The sequence below is a fragment of the Aegilops tauschii genome, chromosome 5, assembly GCF_002575655.3.
Source record: "Aegilops tauschii subsp. strangulata cultivar AL8/78 chromosome 5, Aet v6.0, whole genome shotgun sequence".
Classification (NCBI taxonomy): Eukaryota; Viridiplantae; Streptophyta; class Magnoliopsida; order Poales; family Poaceae; genus Aegilops; species Aegilops tauschii.
The window spans coordinates 223831675-223843844 of record NC_053039.3 but is presented as its reverse complement, the minus strand read 5'-3'; positions in this window follow the sequence as shown (position 1 = coordinate 223843844).

Here is a 12170-nt window from a genome sequence, read left to right as displayed (position 1 = left end):
CTTTTTTATTATGTGGCCCACTTCTCATTCTCACAAAGTGCCTAGGAGCACGTGCTAGAGCTGGCTCTTCACGAAGAGCCCGCTTACCTTCTCTCTCCTCTTCTCTTTCCTCCAACTAAGCAGAAATATACTAGTTTATTTCTTATAGCCCGCTGACTCAGCTCTATTGTACTTGCTCTTATGGGATTACTAATCTAGAAGCCTAAAAGAACTGGCCCCTGGTACTCCTACTAGTAGTAGTACTCAAGTTGGAATTCCAATTGCATGGCACAACTTGTTAGGCAAAAAATTCGATACAGGGTGTAGGAAGCGGTTTGGGAATTTGCATGCCTTTCCAACCAGTGAGATACTCCATACAAAGTACGACAGAGAAATAACCACAGAGAAGGAAGCTAAAAGTAAACAATCAAACGAGCATTTTTGCATTTGTTTTGCATTGAGTCGTTTCACAAGCTTGACTAGTGTTGTTTTTCTACTTTTACAAAAACCACATCGTAATGTTAAAACGTGCATTTGCACGTACATAAGTAATAGTCGTACTCCCTCCGTCTAGGTGTATAAGTCTTCCCTCCTTCTTGGTCACGGTGCAGAACCAAAGATGACTTATTGACCTGGACGGAGGGAAGCACAGTCTACAAGCATATATCGAGAGAGACGTGTAGTGCGATAGTATATAGTAAAGTTTGTGCTATATGCACGTACTTGCAAAATGCGTACGAATACACAAGGTTTCCAACTTTCCCTTTTACATACTTAATTAAGGACGCTAAAAATTCCTGAACGTTCGGGATTTATCATTTGCGTCCCAAAACTAATGAGATCGCCTTACGAAACAAAAATTATACTCCTCCTAAAAGCCACGGCACTCGCAAGAGCGCTTGCGGCACGCCACGAGTGCCCTAGTGCGCGGCCGTTTCCCAGCGCGCCGACACAACGCCTCTTCCTCAGCCTCGCAACTCGCGAGGTGCTGATTGGCGGCTTGCCGGCGGGCGAGCGCGATCTCACCGGTGTGGTGATCCGGCGCCAACAGGTACTCCTCCTTGCTGGAAGCGTGCACCCGGTCCACGTACCGCCAAGCGTAGATGAGGCGCTTGGGCCCGACTGCACTCAGGGCGTCGGCACGGGCGTCCTCCGCCACCCTCACGGCCCTCGCACGAGCCTTCTGCCAAAGAGCCAATTGCCTGACTCTCTCGGACGCGACATAGGCCTCCCAGGCAGCTTGTTCCGCGGTGCGCTTCTCTTCCCCGGCCTTCTTCTCTGCCTCTATTTTGGCACGCTCTGCTGGAGGCAAATCCTCCCACAAGGCGACATCCATTTCTTTCCAAAGCTCCTCAAGGCTGGGGGGGCTCGGCGGGCGGCGCGGCGTTCTCCTCGTAGCAGGGAGCCGACGCGTCCTCCGGCGCGCGTGCTGGCGAGATGGGGAACGCCGACGCGTCCACCTCGACGCGTCGCAGTGAGGAGCGGAACGCCGGCGCGTCCTCCTCGACTAGTGGCGGCGAGGAATGGAACGGCGACGTGTCGCGTCGCGGCGAGGAGCGGAACGCCGACACGTCCTCCTCGACTAGTGGCGGCGAGGAACGGAACGGCGACGCGTCGCGTAGCGGCGAGGAGCGGAACACCGACGCGTCCTCCTCGACTAGTGGCGGCGAGGAACGGAATGGCGACGCGTGACCGTCCGCGTGGTGCAGCGAGGGGCTCCTAGGGCTTGGGAGGGGCGATGCCATGGTGGTTGATGTGAGAGGGAGGGGGAGGAGATAGCGATGAACGTGAACGTGAGGGGGAGGAGATAGCGATGTCGTGGGAGGCGCAGTATTTATAGCGAGCAATGGCATACCTACGTAAGATATGGACTGAGCTGCACTGACTTAACTGCAGGTCCAGTTGCGTCACTGACATGTGGGCCAGACCCCTGTTGGGCCCATATGTCAGTGACCCAATGCACCTGCAGTTAAGTAACAGCTACGTGGGCATATTTGTTGGAGTAAATTACGGGGGAGTGAAGGGGTGGAAATATTGCTGGTCACAACGGATTGGACGAGCGTGGGGGGAGGAGAGTCATGCATGCAGATTTTTTTCACACGGGGTGGAGTGGTGGGACCGCCGGGGGAGAAGGAGAGTTTGGTAGGCATATTGTTTCCACACATGGAGAGGAAAAGATTTGGAGACGAACGGGCTTCCTGCAGGTATGGGGAACGGTGCATAATAAGTCATCTTGCATGCCGGGCTAGGTATAGTCTCAAGTCATTAAAAACATACACGCCCCACACATGTTCATATTTCAAGGTGCACTAAATTATTGCATGCGATGATTAAGGCTGGCCATAATGGTGGTATCTTAGCTGGTATCATGCACACGGGAATAGCAAACATGCTGATGTGGTAAAGAATTAAAGAAGAGAGGGGGGTTAGAGTAACTAGTGTTCATGCATGCATTGGTAAACACATTTTTTGTGAAGAACGACAACACTAGTTGAGTACTTTTGCAGACTTCAAAAACTATTCCACCGCCTCTACTATCTTGCTAAGAGTAGGTGAAATTTTTGAATCGAGCCCTTTAAACTAGAAGGGAGGTAGTGGTACTCTAAGGCTGGTCATAGTGGGGAGTAACTTAGACTAGTAACATGCATATGTTACTAGTCTATGTTACTACCTCTATAGTGCATAGTATCATAGATTAGTATCATAGGTGGTCTCATTTATTGCCATGCATGACACATAGTAGCATCACATTTATTATGTTACGGTATCTACCTATGTTACTATAATCATCTCTCTCTTATACTCATTATAATCAGTATTGTAGATATTGATATTTTTAGTATAAATTTGGTCGTGGGATTTCATTGATGCCTGTCAAAGCGTGGAGGAAGCGGAGCTTAGGGCTTGCATTGCCGGTCTCTACATAGGTATTTTTCTTCATAATCCTGTAATTTTAGAGACTGATTGCGCTTTTGTGGTAGCGTCTCTTGCATCGGGGGACTATGACAGGTCTGCTATGCGTGACCTGAAGATGAAAGCGCTGAGCATCTCGAAGTTGATCAACAATCTTCAATTGTCAAAGATTAGCCGTTCGGCCAATAAGGTGGCACACTTAATCGCTAAGTATAGCTTTGACAATAGATTAGATGGTATTCTTGTAAATAACGTACTGCCCTGTGTGGTGAATATTGTATCGAATGAGTGTACTGGTGTGGCTGGTTAATTAATATAAGGTGGTGTTAAAAAAGTACAAATTTGGTCAAACACTTTGCAAACGGTTGACAGGAGTAAAAAGGACCAGAGGGAGTATCATGCATGCGGAGTAGGCAAAAAAATTGCTTGTCTACAAAAAGGCAAAAAAATTGCTCATTTATACCCGGTCGAAGTCTCAAAGGGCGCGACCGCGCGAGGGAGGCGAAGGTCATGGGAGGCGCGACATTTGACGGAATTAAGTGAAGTTACATCCACGCGCCGGCATGGCGTGCGAACAGGCAGAAGCTATACCGTCAGGCCTACGATATGGGTCTAGTAGACATGACATCTAGTGGGTCCCACATAGTTCTCGAGAACTCTTTGGGGGCTTGCAGCCGTTTATCCACTGGGCAAGCCAGCAACCCCACGCCGTTCGCACGCCCTACTCATCCCCGTCTTCTACCTTACAACAGTTCACTCCCAGTCGTCCCGTCCTTTCACATTAGTTCGCTCCCAGTTTTTTTGCGGGGTACAACAGTTCAACTTCTCCTAACCCTCCTCCAAAATCCATGGCCTCCCAAATCTCCATGGTCTCCGCTAAGTACCAGGTTAGAGCCATCACCGGCGATCAGTTCATCGTCATCTACACACGCGGATCCGAGACGGTGAGCATGGCTTGCTCGCTTCCTACGCATGTTCAACAGTTCAACGGATGAGTGGGTCGCTGGGCTAGATGTTGAGTACACCACAGTCCTGGGACGAGAGAAGGATCTAAAGGACGAAGAGAGGAAGAATCCCGCCGTGATCCAGGTTTGCGTACATAACGTTTTCTTGGTCTACCACATATGCCATGCCGACGTTGAGTGCCAGGATTTTAAGAACTTCCTCAAGGACAAAAGAGTGAAATTCGTTACTGTACGCTTTAAGAACGACAGGGATGTCCTGCGTCGGATAGGTCTCGTTGTAGGCCAGCCCTTCGATCTCCAGAAGGCAAGCCTGGTGTCCTCCTCTCGACCTTCAATGCTGACCCTGGCAGCAGCCATGATTGATCCTTCGTACGCTAAACTGAATAAACCTCATCATGAGTTTCATCATGCATGGGAGTCGAAGACATTAGATGAAGATCACATCCTATACATAGCAATGGATGCCTACCTTTGTTTAAATATCTACAAGGGTTGGATGAAGAAGCAGATCCCAGTGTCCGGTACAAGCAAAGAAGCGTCGGCGAAGAGGAAGAGAAAGAGGGACGAGGACGAAGTCGAGGACGTGGACTCGGACTCCGAGTAGGTGGCAGTGCCGTCACTCATGCTGGTTCTACTGGAGTGTCAAGCGGACTAGTTGCTTAGTTTATTTTCAAGGGTGTGTTGTGCTGAGGCCCCAGCAGAACTATGTTTATGTTCTTTCTCGTTATTTGAACTCTTTAGTACGTACAGTAGTACTAGTACTATGTCTTACTACTGTTCTTCTTGCAGTTGGTACTACTGCTCGTATCTTCGTGTTCCTACTGTACTTAATACGTTCGTACTAGTAGTATAATTTGGGTCAGTCGATTTGTGAAAGAATTCGACGGAGCGAAGGAAGAAGACGGCAGAAGAGGTGGAAGAAGCCCTTCTAGCCATCCATGTTGCATCAAACGGCTCACATGAGTCGACTGACCCAAATTGCACCGTCAGATTGCAGGATCCACGTGGCATTCAAGGTCTCGAAGGTAGATTCCGCGTCCGCACTCGGTTTGCGGGCTCAACGCGCGCGCGACCGGCTTCCGCCGTGACAGCCACAATGCGCGCCTCCTCTGCGCGGGCGGAGACGACAATGACACGCTAGTTCCTCCTCGCCGGCGTGCTGGAGCACGCGCTCGTCCTCCTCTTCGTACGCTGCGTGCATAGACGCCGCTCCACCAGCTGCTCGCGTGCTTGGCAGCGCGGCGGCATCGCGAGGAGGGACTGCAGACGACGTGAGCGAGCGAGCCTTCAGCTTCATGGCACAGGGATGGCGGCGACGCGGCGGTGATGGGCGAGAAATTGTTGGCCGGAGCAGGCGGGCGCCGGCATGCGCAACGTCGGCGGCGGCATATTGATGAGTGCGCGTGTGGGAGCTTACTTTAGTTTTATATATAAGGTTGGTCAAACTTAAAAGAAAACCGTACTAGTACACGTAAACATTAGACTTAGGCAGCGCTTTTATTAGTTAGTACCACAGCCACGATACGGAATCCCGTGCAAGCGCGTGAACCGCGGCCGCGCGGTCGATCGAACGGTGCGTCACCGTGTCGCGCTCGAAGGACATCCACCGAACCTTTTTGTGTGTGTGAAAACAATCCTCGAATATTACTCAACTTTTTTTCCTGTGAAAGTTCTTGACGCTGCAATATTTCCATATATTTGAATTTAGCTCCAGTTCGTCTTTATTTGGATTTCGACGTTTTAGGTGCGCCCTATTTTTTTTAATACTGATTTTGTGTGTGTGACTGAGAGAGAACGTGTGTATGTGTCCATATGTGTGTTGTGGCGGAAGGGCAATGTGGAGACGGTGTGCGTGTGATACAGACATAGAGAGGTGTGAATGTGCAAATGATCATGCATGAGTGAGACATAGACAGATGCCGATACGTTGTGTATACATGAGAGAACGGTCTTCTAGTTTACTTTGTGTGTGTGTGTGTGTATGTGAGTTTGAGCATGTTGTGAAGTACTATAGACCTTGTATACATCTTGGGATTCGACAATGATTGTAACTATTGAATTGTATAGACCATTACATTCGAAGTCAATAGCCTAATATATTTATTTCACAATTTCAACAAATGATTAGTTCACTACAAACTAAGAAAACAAATGTGTACTCCCTCCGTTTTTATTTAAGTCCGCATATTAGCATTGGTCAAAGTCAAGTTTTGTAAACTCTCAGAAAGCTTATAACAAAAAATATTAACATATACAATAACAAATAAATACCATTAGATTCATTATTGAATGTACTTTCACATCATACATATTTGTTATGGTAAATGTTTATATTTTCCTATAAACTTGGTCAAACTTTAGGAAGTTTGACTTCGGTCAAACCTAATATGCAGAGTTTACTACTACTACTCGCTAGTTGCTTAGCCGAATCACTCAACACGCCACACGGGGAGTCCAGTGTCACAAAATTTTGAGGTCGGCGGGAAAATCTCCCGCGACCCTGATTCGAGCAGTGGGAAGTTACCATCATAGCCTTCGGAATAGGCCTACGAATGACGCTTGGTAGGGGCTATTTCCGTAACTTCAGGTTCACCCTACCCAGCCAACCCCACCCCGGCACCTAGAGTAGTACACCTGAATACTCCCCATTTTCTATCCCCACCGCAAAATAGACTTCCCCACGGCACCGCAGCCTTCGTGCTCCTCCCCTTTACATCGGCGCACTCGTCCACCGCAGCGCATCTGCCTCATCGACGACCTCGTACGCCGCACTGGAGCCGGTCCACCGTCGTCGTCGTACACGGAGCCTCTTCCCCGGCATCGTCTTCCACGGTCTCGGATCTGCTTCCCGGAAGCCGACGCCAAGCGCAGAAGTACCACCGTCGTGGACAATGAACTGACTCCCATTGCCGACCATGACTCACAGAGGCCGCCGCGACCATCGTTCTCCTCCTCGATTGGTAATGTGTGTATTGAATCACTTAGCAGTACATGTGCAGTTCCAATTTTGTTCATACCTACCCTTCAAATTTCCTGGGTGCTATTGTTCCCGTAAAAGTAATTGGTTATAGCCTCCATTGTCCAACAGAATAACAGCTTGTAATTGTGCGTCGCTCCTGTATCGCGCTGTGCTTGGGTAGGTTTTTCATCTGCAACCAGTAGTGTGGCAAATGATGGAAAGGTTTTTAGAACTAGCAAGATGCCCATGTGTTGCACGCATCAAGATGCATTTGTATGAGTAGTTTATCTCGTGGGAGAAAAGGATGAACGAGGGAAGGCCTTATTTGCAAATCTGGAGAGGGGTATGGGTATCTTTTTGCAAAATTCCCATTTGTTTCCTTCCTATCTGTCAGATATAAATCGGACGACCTATATTGCAAGAAAAAAAGTATAGAGAAAAAAGTAGACAGTAAAGGAAGTAGAGATAAATATTAAATATTAAATATAAAATAAATATAACAGTAGAGAAGAGAGTAGAGATAGCAGAGACATCGGGAAAGGATCGCGCGCGCGGGAAAAAGTGGCCGGGCGTGCGCTAGTTTTGGTGCGCGGCGTCCGGCGCGCTTTATAAAATCCAACGCCCTCCCACCGCTCTGTTTCTTGCCACCGCTCTCTCCCCGCTCTGTGCCTCGCCACTGCTCTCTCCCCACTCTTTTTCGCCTCACCGCTGCCGCGCCACCATGCCGCCGCGTCGCCGGGAAACTTGGGGATACCGCGGCGTCCGCGCGCGCCCCTCCGGCGTCTTCTCCGCCGAGATCCGGTTCTGCGGGATGCGCCTAGGCCTCGGCAATTTCGACACCGCCAATGAGACCGCCCGCACGTACGACGCGGTGGTGTGGCGCCTTCGGTGGCCTCATAGAACATTGAACTTCCCCAACGTGCCGACGCGGGAGCGGGCGCAGGAGCTCGCGCCTCTGCCGCGGCTTAGCACCGGCGAGGATCGTCGTGACAACCGGAGGCGGGAGCACCGTCTCGGCATCGCCGAGATGGATGAGGAAGCCATGGCGCTGTGGCGCCAACACTTCCCGCAGGACATCATCAAAGAGCGCGAGTTCTACGCGCAAAGGAGGGCAGAGAGGGATAAGAGGAGGGCGGAGCGAGCCGCCTATCGCGAGGACAAGCGTAGGCGAAAAGCGGGCGCTCAATCAACATGAGGCTAGGAGCAGCGTCGCCCTGGGAATTCGATGATGATCGGTATCTTCACGCCTACAGTCAGACGTCGGAGGAGGACATCACCCAAGAGGAGTCGGACGACGTGGAGTAGTTGAATTATCTTTTTTTATCTATCTATGCTGAGAACTATCCTCTACTCTCTAGTATCTACTTCTCGATCTCAGCACTGTAAACGCTTTTTTAAAGCGCCGCGCGTTGCAATTCTGTTGGAGATGCTCTAACATGGCAGACGAGTGCTTTAATGTTGCCCACAAGATGCGCGAGTATTACTAGTAGTATATTTTTCTTGCCATGTTGAGATTTTAAAACCACGAGTGCGAACATGCAGAGGAGCAATGAAGACCAAACACGGGATATTCGGGACATCTTCAAGGAGCGTGGCAAGTTAAAGAGGAGCTGCACCGAACCTGTAAAACGAGCTTTGGTAAGTAACACCCTTTCAATTACTTTCGTGTAGCCTCGTGTTCTTCGATGTGTATATGTTGTAGTTTCTGTTTCTCTTAAGCGTGGTATTCTTCGATGTGTAATAAGAAGAGTCTTAATCGTCCTAATGCTTTCGTTTTTAGCTTGATGTAGGAAGTGGGTGTTCTCACCTTGTAGTCTGTTTTTATTTTTTTCCTTTTGAATTCACTTCTCCGAGTTCTGTTTTTCTGGCTTTTACTAAATGGATCTAGGTTGCTCTGAGTATTGATCTAAAAAAGAAGTAACTTCATGTCAGGATGCAGTTCCTGCGAGGAGGGAAGTATGGTCAACCTCGAGATAATGTTTCCAAAATGAGGCTGGATTACACACAAGGTGCCAGTTCCCTAATGATGCTGGATTAGACACAAGGTGCAAATTCCCAGATGATGCTGGATTACACACAAGCCAGGTGGAGTCGTCAGCTGTTTGTGTCCTCGTGGCATTAGTAAAGGCTGAAAGAAAGCGTGCAACAGCCCTTGAGAATGTAGCTGAGTTCCTGAAGAAGCGAAAAGAGCAATCAGATGCTCTCTTCACCCAAGCCAAAGAAGAGATGGAAGAAGCTAGAAATAAGCTAGCAGAGGCAGAGCAGGCTAGGCGTCTCCTGCTATCTAAAACTGTTGTCAATACAAAATTTCCTTCATAATAGCTAGGTTCAAATGTTTATCCAGTCAGCATGCCTGTTGTGATGTCCGTGCATCTACTGATGTGGCACAAAATGTTTTTTTGGGTCATGTAATAACATCAATTACTTTCCAAACAATAACAGACGAAGCATTGGACATGGTATAGTTCACGCGCAAGCCCGACATTCCAAGTTCAACTTCCACATCAAACTCATGTTCACAGATATCTGCACATTCATACATAATGTCCACAACCATGATTCACTTCAAAGCCAAAAAAATGTGAGGATAGTTATAAATAAAGAAAATCCTCTACTAGTTCCTGCTACCAGTGCGAGCACAACAAGTCAAGACCATGCGTAAATTAATTATATTTTAGTCATTTTTTGTGTTCTAAAATGCCTGTCAGCTCGCGGAAGGACGTGTTTCCGGCACACACGCGGATTCAATGAAGGCAGGCGGGGCAGTCTTAAGCTGGTTGCACGCGGCGAGGACGCGTGCTCAGCCAGGCCTGCAGCGAGTGCGGCCCTCTTGGCCGGCGCGCCGGTTCAATGCCTGCGCTATGAGAGGTCGCGTCCGTGTCAGAGCAATCACTCCCTCCAGTCCTTTTTGTTTGGGTATAACAAAATCTCGTTTTCCATTCACATTTTACAAGTAAAATTCATGGACAAACTTTGACCCAAAGTACGATGGGGACTAGTAAACCAGAATGGAGGTAGTAGTTTTTTTTAACCAAAGAAGGGTTTCCCCTTCCGATTTTCATTACTGAAAACCAGCATCTAAATATAAACCATAGTATTTGCCCTAGAACTACCAGGTTCAACATCTCGCAACATAAACCCATACAACCTCCATCACAAAAAAAACCATACAACCATACGCCAAGGAGGTACGTAGTACTATGAATTCCATTTTCGCTCCATACCAATCGTTCTAAAAACTACTTACTACTTATAACGCGCCATTGAAAATCGGAACTCTTAACCCCGCTAAAAAATGATATTTTAAACGTGGCTACTCGATCTGTGGAAACTGGCGAGCCACCGCGCTCCAAGTCGTTCACCTGTGGTCCCGACCATCAACTCCTACGGATGAAATTATCACGCGAGCTGACTATTCCTACAAAGGTGCTCCATCATGTACCCGGTACCCGCGAATGTAGCAATCGTGCACCTAGGGTTTTAGGGTTTATTTGTTAACGTCGCCTTTACGTAACACTCATGTGTGCGAGACAGCGAGAGACCGACTGCGTGCGTGCGCCTCTTCTCTTCGTATATGTACTCCACCGTTTGTCCGGTGTCCAAAAAATTATAATAACTACTAGCAATGTGCCAATGCGTTGCCACACGATCAAAGTAGATTAATACATATTCACCGATTTGATAGAAAAAAAGTCTAGTTTTGAAATACGTATATCACTAAAAATATGTTATGTTTCACTCAAAATATATTCCTTTGGCGGTTTTGATGAGGTAAGGGAGGAATGTTGTTGGTTTCAAGATTCGAGAAGTGGTATATGTCTAATTTCTACTCTTACTAGCAAGATGCCCGTGCGTTGCACGGAACATCAAGATATTGTGGGAGAAAAGGATGAATGAGGGAAGGCCTTATCTGCAAATGTGGTGAAGAGTGCGGGTAAATTGCCATATTTTCCTTCCTATCCGTCAGATATAAATCGGACGACCTACATTGCAGGATGGGAGGCCCACCATCATCACCAACTCTATTTTTTATCCCTACTCTTATAAAAAGCATTGTCGGTGATGATCGTGTGCCTGCCATCCTGCAATATAGGCCGTCCGATCTATATCTGACGGATAGGAAGGAAACTATGGCAATTTTGCAAAAAGATACCCACACCCCTCTCCACATTTGCAAATAAGGCCTTCCCTCATTCATCCTTTCCCCCACAAGATAAACTACTCATACAAATGCATCTTGATGTTCCGTGTAACGCATGGGCATCTTGCTAGTTGTTGCAAAAAGCCCATGTGTGTGTGAGAGAGAGGGAGAGTGGAGGAGGACGGAGTGCATGTGTGACAAAGACACAAGGAGTGTGTGTGCGATAGGTATCAGCTTAAAATGAGGCGATAGTGTGTGTGTGCATGATCGAGAGGGCGTGTCTCAAGAAGGGAAGAAAAATCTACATAGATACAAGGAGCGGGAGAGAGACATGTATGCGATGGTGGAAGCACGAGTGTGCGGGTGTATAAACCTATCTAGAGGCTAGCTAGTTGATAAATGTTTGTGAGAGAAATACGAGTCAGGGTGCGAAAGCGAGAGTTTTGTGTGTGTGAGAGAGAGACGGTAGTTGGGAAGGGGAGTGGAAGCAGGAGTTGTGTGTGTGTCTGTGTGAGAGAGAGAGGAGACGGTAGTCGGGGTTGTCTGATCGGTAAACAAATGAATAATGTCAGTCTGGGATGGAGACGAAAAGGAGACCGCAACAAATGTTGTGTCTACAGGAGAGAGAGAGAGAGAGTAATTTTAGTGGCATGAGTCATATGTAGAGACATATAGGGTGTGTGAGAGAATCCCATAGAGAGAAAGACAAAGTGAAAGACGAGTGGAGACTGTGTGTGTGGCGGTGAAAAAGAAAGCATAGGTACCGAGTGATACCAGAGAACAGTAGAGACGTGAGAGATAATGAAAACCGTGTAATGTATAATGATAGGGAGAGTGTGACACTTCTCAAGGGAGACGTCGAGAGACCATGTTTGCGAGGATAGGAGAAACATGAAGTGAGCGTGCGTGTGAGCTGGAGAAAAGAGAGTGATAGCTACCTGAAGGAGCATGCATGCGAGAGAGATGGGCGTGAAAGGAGTGAACAAAAAAGGGATTGAAATATTTGAATTCGAGATGATGATACATGTAATCCATACTTGAACCAAAATTGATCTATCAAACATGCATACTCATATGAATTCATGCACATCTATGTTATTTAATATGTAGATATTACTGATCCATACATTTTAGTAGAACATAATTTGGTTAATTTTTTTGAATTCAACCTTAAGATTTCGAGATCGTTGTATTTGTAAATCACATTATACAT